The sequence below is a fragment of the Lutra lutra genome, chromosome 9 (assembly GCF_902655055.1).
Source record: "Lutra lutra chromosome 9, mLutLut1.2, whole genome shotgun sequence".
Classification (NCBI taxonomy): Eukaryota; Metazoa; Chordata; class Mammalia; order Carnivora; family Mustelidae; genus Lutra; species Lutra lutra.
This window is the reverse complement of record NC_062286.1, coordinates 114590810-114612206: the sequence shown is the minus strand read 5'-3', so window position 1 is coordinate 114612206 and position 21397 is coordinate 114590810. Positions and strand designations below refer to the sequence as shown.

Sequence of the window (21397 nt, the reverse complement as noted above, 5' to 3'; positions counted from 1 at the left end):
TTATTGCCGCTCATTGTGGATGCTACTTTTGGCTTAGTGACTTTTCTGAACTAACTTTGTCCAGTCTGTTCTTTGCTGCGTGTGGCCACTGAATCCTTGTGCTGTTAGCTAAGTGGTCAGCCAGTGGCTGGGCAGAGAGGTCACTTGTGTTTCTGAGCTATGGCTACAGATTGGAGGGCCCCACAACCTCCTCCTCAGGTTCAAATAGTCTGCTCGAGTGGCTCATGGAACTCAGAGAAACACGTTGCTTACTGGATGACCAGTTCATTAGAAGGACAGAACTCAGGACCAGGCAGCTGGAGGCGATGAGCAGGGCAAGGTGTGTAGCAGAGGCTCGGAGCTCCCCCGCTCTCAGAGTGAAAGAGGCCTTTACCCACCTCCACTCTGACCTTCGTCTGTGCTTCCTAACTGATGACATCCCTCCTTCAGGCTCATCTCTTAGCTCAAGTCAAAGACCCAGCAGGCACCAAAACAACCCTTCAAGCAATAACCACTGCCTGACACCAGCAAGACCCCACGTGATGGACCCCAAGACAATGATTGGCTGAAACGTTACTGACCTCCTGCACCTGCCTACCAACATTTGTCCTAGATTTTCCTTGTATAAAAGCTCAGGAGTGTTTTCAACACCTTGAGACCATGCCAGTCCTCGGCCTTCCGGTGTCAGCTGCACTGAAATACATTCCTTTCCTGTGTCACCACCATTCGTCTCTCTGCCCTTGGATCTGGGACACTGTGAAGAGTGCAATGTAGCAAGTCAAATGCCAGTTCTTCCTGTCCCCAGGCTTCACTGCTGCTGCTCTCCCTGCAGTTCTGCTGTTGGCTTAGTGACATTTCTGAACTGATTTTGCCAAATCTGTATTCCTCATTGTGTGTGGCCAAAATAGTGTCTGGTCTGTGAATGCAGCAGTCCATTGTCCACTGGGTGAGATGTCCTTAAACATCTGGAAACTGCCCTCCTTCTTAAAAAAAAACAAAACAAACAAACAAACAAGCAAACAAAAAACCTTCAAGTCTTTGCAGATTGGGAGGAGGGCTCTTGGTGTGTGGGTGTCAGGATACACCTTCAGCACCAGCCAGGCCTCTTAGCACTCTGTCTTGGCCTTCACTTCCTACTTGCCAAGTCTGACAATCACCAGAGGGCAGAGCCTAGGGCTGTCTCAGGTTGGCCCTGAGCTAGCGGCCACAGCCAAGGCCTCTGGCAGTCAGGGGACTGAAGGTCTGAGAGGTGGCTCTGGGCACCCCTGCCCTTGAAGCCCCATGGCCATGGTAAGGTGCAGGGACTGGGATGGAAGATGTGACCAGAGGCCAGCCTGGCTCCACGGCCACTGCAAGACAACTCCCAGCCCCACCAGGCCGTGTCTGTCTAGAACCAGGAAGAAAAGCTTTTCCCTTGATTGTTCTTTTTAAATATGGTTGCTCAGCATTGACAGAGAAAAAAATCCGACATAAAACTAGAGCTGGTCACAGCTGCAAATGACCCAAAATTTATCAAAATGTAGTGACCACAAAGAGAGGACCTTGTGTCCCCAGGAAGGCTTCCTGTGTACGGGTGCAGCTGGGAGCCCTGAACATGCCCTTGTGGGCAGGGCTGGGCTCCACAGTATCCCTCGAGGGGACAGAAGTAGGAACCTGCTCTAGCTCTGCTCAGGACAGCACCCCCTGATAGAGATGAGAACAGCCCCTTATGAGTCCCAGATGACTTGGTGATTCTTGGGCATGGCCCAAATCTCAGCTTCTTCATGAAGGGCAGGGAGGACAGCCCAGCCACCACAGACCCCATATGTCCTCCAGGGATAGCACCTTGGTGGGCTTGTGGTCCAGTGGGTACCTGTTCAAGTGGCTCTCATCATGCCACACAACCTCGATCCCATTGGCCAGGTCGATCCCCATCACCTGGTGACAGGCCAAGGTCAGTCAGTGAACCTCTACCACCAACTCCCCAAAAAAGGCCCCCATGTAGTAAAGGTCACCCTGGTCCCTGGGGATGTGGGCCTGGGACTGTGTCTGGTGCTGGTAACTGAAGTCTTCATGGGACACCCAGTAGAAACTGGGTTGCAGGGTGCCAAAGAAGGGGGACAGGATCTCCATGCCCACATGGTCACAGAACTTCATGTCCACATCTGCACACAGCAGGTCATCCAACTCATGGAGGAAGTGCTGTTCACAGAAGCAGCTGACCATCGCCATGTGCTGCATGGACACATCCTGCCAGTGCAGGGTTCCAGGGACCTCGAGGACCACCACCCTTCAGCCCTTCTAGGGGGGTACACAGGACTGGGAGCCCACTGGTTGGTGATGACCTAGTAGGCAACCCTGTGTCCCGCCATGATGGGCTTCTCTGCCCTCTGCTGGAACAGCTCCAGGAAGACCACCTGTTGACAGGGACAAGGGACAAGGCAGGAGGAGGGTCACTGTCAGAGGCGGTGGAAGGACCCCAGATCTGTGGGCCATGGATATGTGCACCTTCTTCAAGGGGACAGGCCCTGGGCTGCTTTAAGCAATAGCCACTCTTGCAGTCTGTCCTGAGCAAGTCTGCTTGTGGGACCTCCCTTCCTTCTGCTCCCAGAGAGGGAGGCCATCAGCACCCCATCATACAAAGGGGAGCCTGAGGCTTCAGAGGTGGGAAACCAACCCCACAGTCAGAATGCTGGAGCCAGGAACACTCCCCCTGTGCCGAGCTCCCAGGCAAACCCAGCAGGTGCCCTCTCCTGTCCGACCCCCTGCAGGTCCTTTCCCCATCTGCAAGGAGTAGAGCATCTTTGGGCACAGGTCTCCTTTCTGTGACCTACAGACTGGCTAGAATTAGCAGGGCTGGCCTCCTGCCCCACTTTTCTTTGAGTGGGCTGTCACTGGTCTCCACAGAGCTGTCTCCAACCCCATAAGGTCCTCCCTTGAAGGCTACTGGGACTCTTGCTGACAAGGTCCATCAGTCAACCCTGCTATTCCTAGGAGTAGTCACCCTTGAACTCCCCCAGATCAGGAATCAGGTCCAGCCCATGGGCAAGGAAGGAGAAAGAGGACTGCTGGAAGAAAAGGGGGCTTGCTTAGGCCCCAGCCATGAATTCAAGAGCGTAAGCTTCCAGGTCCAGGTCTACATCTAACGGGCCCCAAAAAGTTGGAAGTCTTGTCTCTCTGAGGGGAACACCTGTGGGGACAACAGCTCCCCCATTGTCAGCAAGGGTGGTGAGCCCCTCTGAGACTGATTTTTTTTAAAGATTTTATTTATTTGACAAAGAGAGGGACAGCTAGAGAGGGAACACAAGCAGGCGGACTGGGAGAAGGAGAAGCAGGCTCCCCACTGATTAGGGAGCTCAACATGGTGGGGTTCAGTCCCAGGACCCTGGGATCACGACCTGAGCCAAAGGCAGATGTTTAACGACTAAGCCACCCAGGTGCCCTGAGATGGATTTTTTCACACAGACACTAAGGCTACTTCCCTGTGCCTGCCCCATACCTGGCAGCTTAGTAAATTGCTCACACAGGGAAAGTGAGCACTACATTTAAATTGGGGGCAAGGCCAAACACAGCAAGCAGACATGAGTCAGGTCACCAGGGGGCAAGTCCAGGTCCAGCCAACAGGGTAACAAGCCAGGCATGAAGCAGGGGGAGAGAAGAGTGTTCCTGGCAGAGGGCAGAGAGAATGTAAAGGTCTGGAGTCAGGCCCAAGGCATGTGTGGGATGCCCATGGGGGTGGGAAGATATGGTGGGAGAGGAAAGACTGGGAAGAACAAGCAGCTGGGGAGTGGATCACATAGAGGCTCAAAGTTTATGTCCTGAAAAGATCACTCTACTGGTTACTGGAGAAGAATGGGCTCTGTACAGCTGAGGACAGGAAAACCCTAACCCTAACCCCACCCTAACCCTAATCAAACATCACGCTCAATTTTGAGGACTGACAGCTCTACTCTGTCCATCATGCTGGCTTTCACTCCTTGCTCAGTATCGTACTGAGAGTTCTACCCAGAACAATATGACAAGAAATAAGGAATCCACATGTGAAAGGAAATACTAGAACTAGGTCTATTCAGAGACCAGAGATGATATCATCTTATATACAGAGCTGCCTAAAGAATCAACAAAAGGGGCGCCTGGGTGGCTCAGTGGGTTAAGCCGCTGCCTTCGGCTCAGGTCATGATCTCAGGGTCCTGGGATCGAGCCCCGCGTCGGGCTCTCTGCTTGGCGGGGAGCCTGCTTCCCTCTCTCTCTCTCTCTCTGCCTGCCTCTCTGTCTACTTGTGATCTCTCTGTCAAATAAATAAATAAAATCTTTAAAAAAAAAAAAAAGAATCAACAAAAAATGATTACAGCCAGTTCCCTAATTCTGCAAAGTTATAGGACAAAATATCAATACACAAAAATCTCTCTTATTTGTATACGCTAGCAATGAATCATCCAAAAAGGAATTTAAGAAAATAATTCCATTTTAAGGAATATCAACACTGACAAAATACGTAGGACTAGATGTAATCAATGTGTACAGCTTGTACACCAAAAATTACAAAACATTGCAGAAAGAAAGTAAGGGAAACCTAAATAAATCTGAGGACACCCCATGGTAATGAAAAGACATACTACTGATAAGATGGCAACAGTACACAAAGCAATGTGGAAATTCAATGTGTCCCTAAGAAATTTCACAAAGGCCTTTGGGAAGAAGTGCACAAGCTAATCATAACAGTCATATGGAATTTTAAGGGACAGTAAGATAGCCAAAACTATCCTGAAAAAGAAAATCAAAGGTAAAAGGTCACACTTCCAAAGTTCAAATCTTAATACAAAGCAACAGTAAAGGGCGCCTGGGTGGCTCAGTGGGTTAAGCCGCTGCCTTCGGCTCAGGTCATGATCTCAGGGTCCTGGGATCGAGGCCCGCATCGGGCTCTCTGCTCAGCAGGGAGCCTGCTTCCCTCTCTCTCTCTCTCTCTCTCTGCCTGCCTCTCCGTCTGCTTGTGATCTCTCTCTGTCAAATAAATAAATAAAATCTTTAAAAAAAAAAAAAAAACAAAGCAACAGTAAATAAAACATTGTGATACTGTTGTAAAGGTATGCATACACCCTGAAACAAATAATGCATTATATGTTAATTAATTGAATTTAAATTTAAAAAATCTTTAAATAAATAAAATAAGTTTTTAAAGTATGCATACAGATCAGTGGAATTTAACTGAGAGCCCAGAAATAAACCCCTTCATCTATGGTCCACTGAATTTTGACAAGGGTGGACAACATTACACTGAGGGGACAGAATGGTCTTTTCAACAAAGGGGGTAGACAATCCACTATCCATGTACAGAGGAATGGCACTGGACCCTTACCTCACACCACATATAAACATTAATTCAAAATAAGTTAAAGGCTTAAGTGTAAGAGGTAAAATTATAAACTCTAGAAGAAACAAATGGGGATAAATCTTCATAACCTTGGATTTAGCAATGTTTTTAGATCTGACACCAAAGCATAAGAAGGGAAAGAAAAAAATAGATAAAATAATATCCTCAAAATTAAAAATCTGTCCCAGGTGCCTGGGTGGCTCAGTTGGTTAACCATCTGACTCTTCATTTTGGCTCAGATCATGATCTCAGGGTCATGAGATTGAGCCCCACGTCAGGTTCCACACTGAATGTGGGGCTTGCTTAAGATTCTCTTTCCTTCTCCTTCTGCCCCTGTCCACTTGCACACTTTCTCTCACTCACTCTTAAAAAAGAAATGTAAAAAATTTAAAAATATTTGTGCATCAGAAGATACTATCCAGAAAGTGAAAAGACCCCAGAATGGAGGGAAATATTTGTAGATTATTTATCTAATAAAACTCTGTTGCCCAGAATATGTAAAGAGCTTTTACAACTCAACAAAAAGACAATCCCATTTTTAAAATGGACAAAGGACTTGGATAGACCCTTCTCCAGAGAAATCATACAAATGGTGAATAGCACATGAATAGATTTTAAGCATCTTTACTCTTTATGGAAATGAAGATTTAAACCAGTTAGATGCCCTTTTACACAAGTAGAATCACTATGATCAAGAAAACTAAAAATAACAAGAGGATGTTGAGAAACTGAAACCTTTAAACTCGCTTGTGAAAAATGGTGCAGTCTACATGTAAAATAGTTTGGCATTTACTCAGATAGATCAAAGCAGAATTACCATATGGTTCAACAATTGTACTCCTAGATATATACCTCCAAAATTGAAAACACTGGTTCAAACAAACAAACAAAAATGTACAGGAATATTCATAGCAGCAGTGTTCACAATAGGCAAAAACCAGAAACAATGCAAATGTCCATCCATGGGGAAAAGGATAAACAAAATGAGGTAGATCCATAAATGGCCATCTTGTCCTGTCCTATGAAGGAAAGAAGTAAAATAGTTCATTTGTGGGGAAAAAACATGGTGGGTCCTTAAAATATTAAACACAGAATTCCACTGCAGCCTATATGGCCCCAAAAATTGAAAGTAGAAGCACCCATATTCAAAGCAGCATTTCTCACAACAGCCAAAAGGTGGAAGCCACCCAAGTGTCCACTGACAGATGAATGGATAAACAAAATGTGGTTTATAACCATGGAACATGATTCAGCCTTAAAAATGAAGAGAGTTCTGGGGTGCTTGGGTGGCTCAGTGGGTTAAACCTCTGCCTTCAGCTCAGGTCATGATCTCAGGGTCCTGGAATCAAGCCCTGCATCAGGCTCTCTGCTCAGCAGGGAGCCTGCTTACCCCCCACCCCACCCGCCTCTCTGCCTACTTGTGATCTCTATCTGTCAAATAAATAAATAAATAAATAATTTTTTAAATGAAGGGAGTTCTGACACAGACTACAACACAGGTTGAACCTGGAAGTCATTACACTGAGTGAAACCAGCCAGTCACAGAAGGAGAGATACTTGTGATTCCACTTGGATGAGGTGTCTGGGTCACAAAACTGGATGTGGCTACAGGAGACTGAGAGGAAAGGATAATAGGGAGTTGATGTTTCATACATACAGGCTCCCTCGGGGAGAATGAGAAAGTTCTGGAGAATGATGTACAACCGTGGGAGCTCAGCTAAGGCCAGAGAATTGTGTACCTGAAATGTTTTAAGGCGTCAATGTTCTTATGTTCAGTCACTGTGAAAAAGTGATTGAAGGACTGATGCACGTCGCAATGTGGATGGACACTGAAAACAGCCCCAGTGACATAAGCCATATAGAAATACCACTCCAACTGGAGCCATCTGTGCTCCTTAAGTCCATCAAGGTTACCCAAATAAGGGAAAGTCCTGGAAGAAGTTCCAGAAGAAAACTGGATCTGAATGAAGAAGACATTTCAGACCATCGGGGCAGGTGGTAACAGTTGAAGTGGGCCTGTGCTCTGGGTTCAAATGTGAAAACCATCACGATTTCCTCACTTGGGGTTCCGTGGTGGTTCCACGAGACAGTGTCCCTATTTGGGGTAAGATGCACCAAATAGCCTGGGTGAAGTGGCAAACATGGTAAAGAAATGACAGCTGGGGAGTCTGAGTGTGGAGATAAAGCATATTTGTGCTGCTGTGACAAGTTACTGCAGATTTGAAATCACCGCAGAGTAAATGACTTTTCCAAACATCCACATTAGCACCACGTCACAGAAGCAGAGAGGACATCAGACTCCAGGATGGAGGCCAAGCCCTCCCAGATCCAGTTCACCCACCGTGGACAGGCCACTCGCCCTTGGAGGAGGCCACATGTTAGCAAGAGACTTGTGGGAGGATTAAATCAGGCGCTCCTGTGTCTTGGGTGCAGTGGAAACAGTGGGATTCGGAATTCCAATTCTCCATAATGCTCAACCACAACCTGGTTAGAACTGTGACAAGGCAGGAAGGGAAGCCTCAGTAAAGTGAACTGGGGACGCCAGAAGGAGAGGCTGGAAGGGGGCGCCTGGTGCTCAGTGCCCGTTACAGACCCCACATTAGAATCCCCCACAGGAGAGACTCATCCGTTCCCAGGCCCCACAGGGGAAGCTGGAGGGTCCATCTCCTACAAGAAATCCCACAGCTCAGCCATTGAGAATCCTCCATCATCACCCCAAGCCCCTGCCTTTCTCCAGTGGACTTTCTTTCCAAGCAACCCTTCCAACTTCTTCCTCCTCTGTGAAATAATGTTCCTCTCCTTTGTTTCTTGCACTTGTCTGTGATGGGACTAGCTTGCTCAGCCCAGATTGCCGTTCTCTGCTATTCCCAAATAAACCCATTTTGCTGGTCAAATAACGCAGTTTGAGTTTAAAGTGAACAGAACTAATAAGTTCAAGAAACTTTCAAGGAAAAAAAATCAATCTACATGAATCAATTGCATTTCTATGTGCTCTGAAGGAACCATCAGAAAGAGACTACGGGGGGACGCCTGGGTGGCTCAGTTGGTTAAGCGGCTGCCTTCGGCTCAGGTCATGATCTCAGTGTCCTGGGATCGAGTCCCACATCGGGCTCCTTGCTCGGCGGGGAGCCTGCTTCTCCCTCTGTCTCTGCCTACCACTCTGTCTGCCTGTGCTCATGCTCTCTCTCTCTCTCTCTCTCTCTCTAACAAATAAATAAATAAAATCCTAAAAAAAAAAAAAGAAAAAAGAAAGAGACTATGGGGGCACCTGGGTAGCTCAGTGGGTTAAAGCCTCTGCCTTTAGCTCAGGTCATGATCTCAGGGTCCTGGGATCGAGCCCCACATTGGGCTCTCTGCTTCCTCCTCTCTCTCTCTCTCTGCCTGCCTCTCTGCTTTCTTGTGATCTCTATCTGTCAAATAAATAAATAAAAATCTTAAAAAGAAAGAAAGAAAGAAAGAAAGAAAGAAAGAGCGAGCCTATGGAGAACAATCCCATTTACTACTGCATCCAAAAGAACAAGATACCTGGGAGTCCCCTGAACCAAGGAGGTGACAGACTTGTCCTCTGCCAGCCATGAGACACTGATGACAGACATGGAGGGAGACACATGGAGACGGGAAGACACGCTGTGCTCAGGGAAGAACCAACACTGGGAAAATACCTGCTCTCCCCAAAGGCGTCTACAGCGTCTGCGCCGTTGCTCCCAAACTTCCAGACTCTGGACCAACCCTGAAGCGGGTGTGGACACGGGAAGGACCCTGCAGGGCTGAGGCAGGGGGAGCACGAACACCCAGCTGGCATCCACTCCCTGACTGCAGACTGTCTGAGGAGCCCCAGGAACTGAATCCGCATGCGTGCACACAAAACACAGAGGTGAGATCCAGGGCGCGCATCCAAGCCCAGAAAGGGGAGACCCCACAGACCTGCTCACAGCATAGTGGGAGGCCGCATCACCACACACAATACCACAGAAGCCCCATTGTCTACACAGCGTGCCCTTCCTCCGTGGGGTCCTGAGACCATGCACCCCCTCGCCAGTCCCTGCTCAGCCTGCTTCTCCTCACCTTCTCCTCCAGCGACCGGTCCTGGGGGAGCTGGACTGCTGTCAGTGTGGATGTGGACCCACATCCTCCCCAGCTTGTCCTATCAGCGTGGGAGAGACCCCACGTCCTCCAGAAGTCTTCACAGTGGGTCCTGAGGAGGCCAGGCTCCTGTCCCACCTACGGCTGCCCAGTCCAGGCTCAGGGCAGGAGCTGGGGTCTGGCGCTCTCTGCAGGCGGTGGAGACAGAGCAGGACTAGGGGAGCTCACCCTTCAATGGAAGCACCTGCTCCCTCCCGGGGTCCAGCTGAAGCCATTTCATTATGGAAATTCAAGCTGCATGGAGCCCAGTATCCCCCAGCTGCTCCAAAAATAGCTAAAGAGCAATGAATTGGAAACAATATGGAATGACAACAGTCCCTGACCCAAACGGTGGCACCAAACATGACCCTGGCTCTGACGCAGACCCACACTCTGACCTCAACTTGTTCTCAAGCCTGGCCCTGTCCCCAGTCCAAGACCCTAACCTTAGCCCCCAACCCAAACAGTGTTCATGAGAATCAAAAGGTAGAAACTGCAAATATCCATCAATAGTGAACGCATAAACAAAGTGTGGTGAAGGGTTTGAATTTGGGTTCATGTTCAGGTTTCAGTCAGAGTTCTAGATCAGGCTTTGGGTTTAGGGTCAGGGTGAGGATTTAGAGTTAGGGGCAAGGGAACAGAGTTTAGGGCTTTAGGTTTATGATTTAGGGTTTAAGACTCAGGGCTTCTGGGATAAAGTTCAAGGTCAAATTTGGGGTTTGGGTTCATGCTGGGATTTGGGTTCAGTCAGGGTTCATGGCTCAGAGTTCTGGTTTAGAGTTTGGGTTCATGCATCAGGGCTTGGATCCGAGGGCTCAGGTTCAGAGTCAAGGCTTCAGGTTCAATTTCATATTTGGGATTCAGGGTTCCAGTTTGGGCCTTAAGGTCAGGTTAGGTTTCAGCATTAAAGTTAGAGGTTAAGGTTAGGTTTAGGAATGACACATTCTCTTCAGTTGTCATCATGGACACAAAATTTCTATAGGAAGTTTCTAAATCTGAAATGTATTTCATCTGGGTGTCAGGAGCTGGTTTAGAATTTAAGATCTCAGTAACTCCCTACCGACATCATTCTGATCCTAGGGTCTCCCAGTCACCCAGAATCACTTTTGTCTTGGCTCAAACATACCCTTGGTAGAGAAGGACAAGCTGCAGCCAAAGTGGGATGATTTCACAGTGGTGGAGATGAGAAACCAAATATTGTGGAACTGTTCATGGAAAATGAAACAGAAGACAAATAATTGGTCGACTCCTGATTCTTCCACAATAACAAAGACCAAACATCCAATAGAATCTGATAATCTTCCCTAGGAAGGCCTATGGTACTCATTACCAGTACCGAAAGAGGGCCCCCTCCCCTGCTTTATTTTTTTTTTAAGATTTTATTTACTTATTTGACAGTCAGAGATCACAAGTAGGCAGAGAGGCAGGCAGAGAGAGAGAAGAGGAAGCAGGCTCCCCACAGAGGAATGAACCCAATGTGGGGCTCGATCCCAGGACTCTGGAATCATGACCCAAGCCGAAGGCAGAGGCTTTAACCCACTGAGCCACCCAGGTGACCTCCCCTGCTTTAAACTAAGAATCACAGCAGGATACTTCCTACTTTGTGTCAAAAATAAAATTCTATTATTTGGCTGTTCTAGTACAATTTGTGGAAGCACTGACATTTTCCTTTCTCAAATCCTCATCGACACATGGGTAAAATGCAGGCAATGCTGTAATGCATGAATACTAAGTATAAGGAGGGCTATTAGAAGCAATAAAAAGATATTGAATATGAAACTCAGAAAAAGCACCCGTTACGGGCAGTTAATGAGGATCTCTAACCATAAGATCTAACATCTCATCCTATAGAATTCACCCGTAAAAATCATCAATAACTGGGACGCCTGGGTGGCTCAGTCAGTTAAGCCGCTTCCTTCGGCTCAGGTCATGATTCCAGGGTCCTGGGATTGAGTTCTGCATCAGGCTCCTTGCTCGGCAGGGAGCCTGCTTCTCTCTTCACCTCTGCCTGCCACTCTGCCTGCTTGTGCGCATGCTCTTGCTCTCTCTCTGTCTGATAAATAAAATCTTTTTTAAAAACTCATCAATAACAATAGCCTGCTGACCACTGTAACCACCTCACCATTGACCTCTAGGCTTGTAATACACACTCTAACCGCTAGAGACACACTTCTCAGCAGCAGAATGGGACTTGCCCACTCCTGGTGAACCAACTCTTACAGTGAAGCCAAACAAATCCCATTCCTTGGAAATCCCAGCCATTAGGACAAAGTCACAGAAACCACACCCAGAACTCAATAAAGGACAGACACCTCATGAAGCGGATGCTGCAGATTACCACCACTCCCAGGAAGTAACACTACAGTGGATTCCAGATCTGTTCCCTTCCCAGGATTACACGGGACACTGCATTTCCAATACTCCATCCTCAGAACAAAACCATGAACTGTCCTCCTCAGTCCTGTGTGCAGGCTCACAGTGAGCCCTGCGAAAGCCAGACACCTTCTTCAGAGCACTCAGCCTCTCACACCTATCCTAGCAGATGGAGGGTGCTGCTCTCCCCGACTTCCATACCAACTAGAGAATACTTCGAAAAAGTCTTGCCATACTCCATGCAACAGGTATATTCTTCATCTGCAAAATGGTAGATGGTGAAACACCATAGATTCCCCACACCTTCTTGAACCTAGATAAGTTGGAGATACAGCTTGGCCAGAGCTATTATCCCCAATCACCTACACACACACATACACCCTTCCCTTGTGCACTCCAGACCAGTTTCCATCCACTTTGCTCATTCTCAGCCATTGCCTCTGCAGAGTAGTAGAGTAGTACCGAGGTACTGGGACCGATGTGCTAGGTGCTAAGCCAGCACTTTGAACCCACTTACTATCAGAAAATAATATTCATTTTATTAACAGATGCATCCTAGAAGATCTTGCCACCATGGCCATTAGTAGTCATTACACATTAAAAAATGTTCATCATCATTAGCCATCAGGGAGATTCAAATCAAAACCACATTGACATACCTTACAGAGGTTAGAATGGCCAAAATTAACAAGACAGTAAACAACATGCGTTGGAGAGGATGTGGAGAAAGGGGAACCCCCTTACACTCTTGGTGGGAATGCAAGTTGGTGCAGACACTTTGGAAAACAGTGTGGAGATTCCTTAAGAAATTAAAAAAAGAGCTTCCCTATGACCCTGCAATTGCACTATTGGGTATTTACCCCAAAGATACAGATGTAGTGAAAAGAAGGGCCATCCATACCCCAATGTTTATAGCAGCAAAGGTCACAGTGGTCAAACTTGGAAAGAATCAAGATGCCCTTCAACGGACAAATGGATAAAGAAGATATGGTCCATATATACTATAGAGTATTATGCCTCTATCAGAAACGATGAATACCCAACTTTTGTATCAACATGGACGGGACTAGAAGAGATTATGCTGAGTGAAATAAGCCAAGCAGAGAGAGTCAGTTATCATATGGTTTCACTTATTTGTGGAGCATAAGGAATAATATGGAGGACATAGGGAGATGGAGAGGAGAAGGGAGTTGGGGGAAATTGGAGGGGGAGATGAACCATGAGAGACTGTGGACTCTGAGAATCAAACTGAGGGTTTTGGAGGGAAGGGGGGTGGGGAGGGTTGGGTGAGCCTGGTGGTGGGTATTATGGAGGGCACGTATCGCATGGAGCCTGGGTGTGGTATAAACAATGAATTCTGGAACACTGAAAGGAAATTTTGAAAAAAAGAAAAAAAAAAAAAGAAAAGTCATTACAACGGAGGTCCTAATAACCTGTGCCAATAACCTGTGGCCCATCCAGGCCAGGGGCTTTTCCATCACCACTGCAGAAGTGGTCTAGGCCAGGTCTGAGCCAGTGCCACAGAGGGTCCAGGAAACCAGGTGGTCCATAACATTGGTGAGGGCTGTTGGACTCATCTTGAATCCCGCACATGCTAAATCCTCTGCTAACTCAGGAGAACCCTAAATGTGCTCATGGTCCTGAGCCACACATGGTCTTGACCATCTGTGTGGTATATAACCCGCAAGATATACCCACCAGCCAATGGGACATACTCAGCCAAACAATACTTACATGGAATTCAACCACAGACAAACATCTTGTGGCAAGCTCAAGGCCTACAGAGAAAGGCAGGAGAATTTCTGAGGCCTTAATTGTTAACCAATCTCACTATCATCTTTTTTTTCTTTCAAGTGGAGGGGCCAGGTTTAGGCAGGATAGATCCCAGTGTACACCCACCCTGCCATTGGAAAGGAAGAGCCCTCTCCCCCATCATCCACTGTGTTGCAGATCTGGCATGTGGGAAACTACCACCCATGAGCCAAATAGACCTCCCCCCATATTCTCTCAATCAAGTGTGGCAGGAACATGAGTTATGGACGGTCTGTGGCTACTTTCATGCCACAAGGCAAGAGTGGAGTCATTGTCACAGACACCACATGGACTGCAACACCTAACAGAAAATTTTTACAGAAGACATTACAGAAAAGTCTATGCCGATCCCTGGTCTCAAAGATCCTAGCATTATATCACTTCTTTGAGTGGAATGGAGTGCCTTCTGGGTAAAATCTATTTTCTTCACCCCCAGAGGCAAAGACTTCCATCCTTTTAGCCAGAACTCCATATCTATCCTCCTCCATTTACACCTTGAATGGCACGTCTACGTGTTTGCAGCCCAACAGGAATTCAGTGTAGTTTACATGGTAGTGATGCCCAGAAACGGAGGTGTAAGTGTGCACTTGTGAGTGTGAGTGTGTGTTTCTTCTTTGTTAACCACAGTGTTGAAGGAGAATACAACACAGTGGCATGCTTTCTGTCCCACAGAAACAGCCACGCAATGTGGTTCCATAATGATCTCAGAAGGAATCCACCTTCATAGAACAAACTTCATCTGGGAGGACTCCCAAATCCCTTGTTCTGGACACTATATTCCACCAACACTGGGGGCACACAGAGGAACAGAGACTCGCCTTGCTCATCAGGGTTTTGAAGGATGCCTGCTGTTCCAGGACAAAAGATACTGAAACCTTTCATCCACCTGTCATCCAGCCAGGCATCTGTGAGAGAGATCTACTCCAAGCAGAAAAGACAGACCAAGAGACAACAAATGACAGCCTTGTGTGACAAGTGCCATGACAGGGGACACTCAGGAGGACTGGGGGTGTGCAGGGTTGGCCAGACCTGGGGGTAGGGGGACTGGAAAAGATCCAGGAGGATGATCACAGCTGTGTCACTACAGGGGGTATGTGGGAGGACTGGGGGTGTACAGGGGAGGCCAGATAGGAGGGCAAGGGGACCAGGAGTGCTTCAGAAGGATGTCACAGTTGTGTCCTTGTATGGCTACACATGTCAGTGTGACCAGGCATTGGCTAGACTGGAAATGACAGGGTGGGCAAGGGGCGGTGTCCCTAAACTGTCTTCTGCAAGGCAAAAGTTCAGTAATATTTCTTCCAGTACGATTTCATTTCACATGCATCTGTGAGTCCCAAAAGCTGGTTGTGTAGAACATAAAGTATGTAGTTGGCCATTGCTTTCAAGCCTGAGGTGCCGGGGGCAGAACACACTTGATATTTCTTTTTGTTGCTTTGAGAGTATGATGACTTTTCACACCTTCATCTCTGACCCAAGGACAGGGAACAAAGGCAAGACGGATCTACACTTAGACATGTCAACAGAAATCTGCAAACCCAAGTTATCTTGGGAGCTAAAGGTTCAGGACCAGGGTGACAAAAAGGGGAGGGAGATAGCAAGGAACTAAAAGATCACATCCCGCGCATGTGAGCTGGCCCACTCCTCCACCACGTGCTATCTGGAGAGTGGCCACACGGGGGCACCAGTGAGTAAACATTGCCACAAATCCCACTGCAAAGCCAATTCTTCCTTCATCCTGTCAAACCTTGCTCATTCAATGTTTACAGATCATTGTTTAGATTATGAAAAATGTGACTTTGCTGAATTTTTTAAAAACCAAACTAATTCTTTCAACTTGTTAAGAATAGAATATGTTTTCCAAAAATCTCAGAGTTGGCAAGCAGATGAAGGCCCAGGGGCCTCGGATAAGGCTATGATTATTGAATCTATTCAGGTCTACTTAGGAAGCAAGGATGACTTCTTTTCAGGAAGAATTTGTGTCAAGTAACAGCACTGAATCCACACAAAATAGTGCAGCTCAGAGGAAAACAAAGGGGAATCAACAGCCTCCAGAAGCAGAGAAAGAGCCACACCCAGGAACCAAGAAGACATACCACAGAGGCTCTGCTCAGGCCAATTTGCAGTCTGCAGATCCTCTGGAGCTAGACTGCCCCCAGTGTCCCTGGGGGTCGTGGGCCAGGCAGAGCACACACCCTGATGCTGCAAAGTTGTAACCCATGATGACCCTCCTGGTCCCTTCCTCCACAAGACACACTTACCTCCTGATGACTCTGGCCTGCTTCTTGGAACTCCCATTCCCCTTTCTGACCCCATCATTCACTTTTCCCATCACTGCCAAAGTACAGAGTACGTTTAACTACATATTATTCTGTCACTGAAATGTGTTTTTTTGTCATGTTGCTGTGAAACTGTACCTTGCATCATCTACCCTGATGTAGAATCCCTTGTTGCATTGTATGACTTAACCTTGGACTCCGAGTGCCCTCACAGTGTCATGGGGCTAGTGTCCTGGGCAAGGTCCTCACTAAGCTGGCTCAGCTGTTGCAGTGAAGGCCTTATCCAGTCACCGTTATTTTTGTGCAAATAAGGCAGCACAGCCAAAACCTTGGTTTGGGTTCAGAATTGCTCATGGCCTCTCAGCTACATCAGATGGCATGGGGGTACACCCTGAAGACACTTGGTTGTCCAGTGTTGTCCTGGGGACTTCCCCTGGAATAGCCATTGTGTCCAGTAGGGGAACTCAATAGGAGTGGTGAGGATGGAAGTCAGAACTCCTGAAATAGAATCCATCTTGGAAACTGCCCAGAACTTCCTAGGAGTTCATTCTATAGTCTTGAATGAATCAATTAATCGAAAATCATTTCCTCATTTTAGAAATGATGAGCCTGAAGCTCCAATGAAGTGACTCTCCTAGATTGTATTGGAAATCAGTGAAAAAGCCAGACTGAGATGGGAGATGGCCTCTAGCATGATACTCCAGAGAAGCTTTAGCTAGAGCTGCAATCACCCATTTATCTTTCCTGGCCTCCCAGACTCTCATGGGACTCTTCATGGGGCATATTCTGGGAATAAAGGTCATTTCAGGGCCACGGAAACCTCTGATACTGGTTATAATGAGACTCTGTGATGTCAACGGAATCCCAAGGCATAGGTCATCTCGGAGATTGTCTGCAAAGATATGGCTGGTAGGAAAACCATATGCTGACAGAGCGTAGAGGAAGATGGAAGAAGCCATGGAAAGAGAGGGTGCTCACATCACATCTGGTTCCAAATGACATGGTGATGTCTAGCAGGACAAGCCTCCCAAATGCCCCCTAGCACCTTCACAGAACTCACCCTTAAGGTTTGAAGGTGAGCTTCATACATGCGTCATGAGTGTTCTGGCTAGCTCAGGGAAGCATGACACAGGACATAATAAAGCCACATCCTTGACAGATGTGTATTCATGGAGCAATAGCTTTCTCCAAAAATATTCTGATATGGTAAAAAAAAATTCACTGATAAAACATGGATGTTTTTTATTAAAAAGAAAGCCATACTTGTTCAATTAATACGTATTATGGAGTATCTACTTAGTGCAAACATAAACCTCTAGGAGCTTGCAAAGATATGGGATATAATCAATGGATCAACGGTAGGAAGGAATGCAGGTTAAGGACTACGAGAGCCATTCTATGCAGACATTAAGGAAGCCTACTGAGAAGATGCTTTTAGCCAAGACCAGAAAGACAGGGCCAGTGAATCCATCTGGAAGATTGACCATAGAACATAGATGTCAAGAAATATGGTCTTAAGTATTGCTTTGGTACATTTGGTTCTTCTCCGTAACTATTTGGGTTACATGCTAACCTTTACTCACTGTAAAATACTCTAATAAAATGTCTAATTTAAGCATGGACATCTTATATTAAAGACAAATAAATTAACCCTAGCAAACCCCTAAACCTTAACCCTAACCCCTGCCCCTAATCCGTGACCTTAAACCTGACCCTAGGTTGGGCTCGGAGGGGTCTGCCCCAGAGACCTGGTGCCAAAGCCCTAAGGACTGGGGACACTGAGCAATTCCAGAGGACTCCGCCTGTCACCCAGAAGTAAACCATGGCATTTGGAACTCCAGAAACAGTTCAGAGCAGGAGAGATCTGCATGCCCACCTGAGGCCCCCCCCGCACTCAGTGGCCCACTGGACACAAGCCTGAGGCCTGACATGCACCCTGACCCATGCTCTCAACTCAGCCCTCAGGGAGTCTTGCCACACGGCTGGCAGGTTGAACCTGCCATGATCCTAGGCCCCAATCCTAACCCTAGGTTGGCTTTTTAAAGGGCCATTCCCAGAGGCCTGGCTCCAAATCCCCAGGGAATGGGGACACCTAAGCGAAACAGAGGACTCATCCTACAACAAAGTCAGAAATCATGCCTTTTAGAACTCCAGAAAGAATTTAGGGCAGTAGAAATCTGAATGAAATCTTGAACCAATCCCTGCTTATTTATACTTTCATACCATACTGAATGCAAACCCTGAGCCTGGTACTCTCCTTAACTCTAGCCCTCAATTCAGATGTCTCTGAAGGTCTCCACAGCTAAGCAGATCACAACTTCCATGCTCCTGGGGCTACTCTTATCCTAGCTTAAGACATAGGTGAAAACATAAACACGCCTTTCTATCAAAAGGACATACTAGAGATCAAGAGACACATGAAAAAGTGCTCCACATCAATAGCCATCAGGGAAATACAAATCAAAACAACAATGAGATACCACTTTACAACAGTTGGCATGCCTAGAATGGTCAAGGCAGGGAAAAACAAATGTTGGCAAGGATGTAGTGAAAGGGGAACACTCTTACACTGATGGTGGGAATGCAAGCTTGTATAGCCATTCTGCCAAATGTTACTGAGTTTCTACAAGAACTTAAAAACAGAGCTACCCAGGGCACCTGGGTGGCTCAGTGGGTTAAGCCTCTGCCTTCAGCTCAGTTTATGGTCTCAGGTCCTGGGATCAAGCCCCACATTGGGCTCTCTGCTCAGCAGGGAGCCTGCTCCCCCCCCCACCTGCCTCTCTGCCTACTTGTGATCTCTGTCTGTCAAATAAATAAATGAAATCTTAAAAAAAAATAGAGCTACCCTACGACCCAGCAATTGCACTACTAGGTATTTACCCCAAAGATACAGATTGAGTAAAAAGTAAAGCCCCCAATGTTCATTGCAGCAATATCCACTCTAGCCAAACTATGGAAAGAGCCCAGATGTCCAAGGACAGATGAATGGCTAAAGAAGATGGGGGTAATATCTACAATGAAATATTATTCAGCCATCAGAGAGGGTGAAGACTTACCATCATATCCACCTGGATGGAACTGGAGGATATTATGCTGAGTGAAATAAGTCTGTCAGAGAAAGACAATCTGCACATGGGTTCACTCATATGTGAAATAGAAGAAACACCATAAAGGATCAGAGGGGAAGGGAGGGAAAACTGAATGGGAAGTCATCAGAGAAGGAGAAAAACCATGAGACACTCTTCATAACAGAAACAAACTGAGGGTTGCTGGAGGGCAGGTGGATGCAGGATGGGGTAACTGCGTGATGGGCATTAAGGAGGGCACATAATGCAATGAGCACTAGGTGTTATACACACCTGATCTATTATTGAACACTACATCTGAAACTAATGATGTACTATAAGTTGGCTCATTGAATTTAAGTTAAACAAAAAGAACTCAAGCAAACACTCCTAAACATTTGTATGGAACCACCAAAGATACTGAACAGCTAACACAATGTTGAGAAGAAAAACAAAGCTGGAGGGTCACAATTCCATATTTCAAGTTATACTACAAAGCTGTAGTCATCCTAACAGTATGGTATCGGCACAAAAATACACACAGTGACCAAGGGAACAGGATAGAAGCTCAGATATAAACCCACAATTATGTGGCCAATTAATCGTCCACAGAGCAGGCAAGAATACTGAAAAGGAAAAGGACAGTCTCTACAGCAAACAGTGTTGGGAAAACTGTTACCCATAGAAGTTACCCATAGAAGAATGATATTCCTCTGCTTCCTTACGCCATACAAACTCAAAACAGTTTCAAGACCTCAGTGGAAGACCTGAAACCATATAGATTGCTACAATAGATGCAGAAAGAACATTTGACAAGATTCAATATGCATTTATGATAAAGACTCTAAACCATCTGGGTATTGAGGGACCATACCTCAATCAAACAAAGGCCCTATATGAAAAGCCACAGCTGACATTATACTTGAGGGTGAAAGGCTGAAAACTTTTCCATTAGCAAGAACAAGAGAAAGATGCCCACTCTTACTACTTTCATTCATCATCGTATTGAAAGCCCTAGCCAAACCATTTAGACAAAAAAAAAAAAAAAGATATGAAATCTAAATAGGAAAAGAAATGGTCACTATTTGCAGATGACATGATACCATATGTAGAAATCCCTAAAGAGTCCACAAAAAATAAATTTTTATTAACAAATAAACAATTTGAATAAATTAGAATAAACAAATTCAATAAAGCTTCAGAATACAAAGTCAATATACAGAGACATGTTGCATCTCTTTTTTTTAAAGAATGTATTTATTTGACACACACACACAGAGCATAAGGAGGGGGAGCAGCAGAGAGTTGGGGAAAAGCAGACTCCCTGCTGAGGACGGAGCCCAATGCTGGACTCATTCCCAAAACCCCAGGATCATGACTTGACCTGACAGCAGACACTTAACTGACTGAGCCACCCAAGTGCCCCAACTTGTATTTCTATATACTGATGACCAACTTTCACAAAGAGAAATTAAGAAAGCAATGTCACTGACAATTGCCTCAAGCAAAAAACAAAAAACAAAACAAAACAAACAAACAAACAAAAAACCCTAGGAATAAAAGTAACCAAGAATGAGATAGACCTGGTATACTGAACACATGGTGGAAAAGGAAGGAAAAATATGCACGTGTTGGTGGGTGAATGTATGGGCCAAAGATTTGGAAGATGACACAAATAAACGGAAACATATGCCATGCTCATTAACTGGAAGAGTTAACAATGTTAACATGTCCACCATACCCAAAGAAATCTATGAATGAAATGAAATCCTTATCTGAATTCCAATAGCATTATTCAAAGAATAAAAGTACTAAAATTTGTATGGAATCAAAAAAGATCAGGTTCTTATAAGAACATAGGATGGGAACTCTATGTCAACAAATCAGGCAGTCTTGAAAAAGTGGATGCATTCCCAGAAACATAGAAATCACCAAAATTGAACTGGGAAGAAAGAAAACCTAAAGAGACTCATAAACGGCAAGGAAATCGAAGCAGGCGTCAAAAATCCCACAAGAAATAAGAGCCCAGCACCAGATGGCTTCCCAGGGGAATTCTACCAAACATAAAGAAGATATAATACCTCTTCTTCTGAAACTTTTCCAAAAAATAGAACTGGAAGGAAAATTTCCAAACCCTTTTGATGAGACCAGTATTACCTTGATCCCAAAACCAGATAAAGACCCCACCCAAAAGGAGAATTATAGGCCACTTATCCTTGATGAATATGGATGCAAAAATTCTCACCAACATAACTAGCCAATAGGATCCAACAGCCCATTAAAAGGATGATTCACCACGACCAAATCAAATTTATTCCTGGGCTGCAAGGGTGGTTCGACAACCACAAATCAATCAAAGGAACCCACTACCTTAATAGAAGAAAGAACAAAAACCATAGGATCCTCTCGAAAGATACAGA

At 46.0% G+C, this 21397-nt stretch overlaps 1 pseudogene; it reads right to left on the bottom strand.

Moving 5' to 3' along the window:
* Positions 1–1740: 1740 nt before the first annotated feature.
* Positions 1741–15965, bottom strand: LOC125109873 (histo-blood group ABO system transferase 2-like; annotated as a pseudogene).
* Between the last annotated feature and the right edge of the window lie 5432 nt (positions 15966–21397).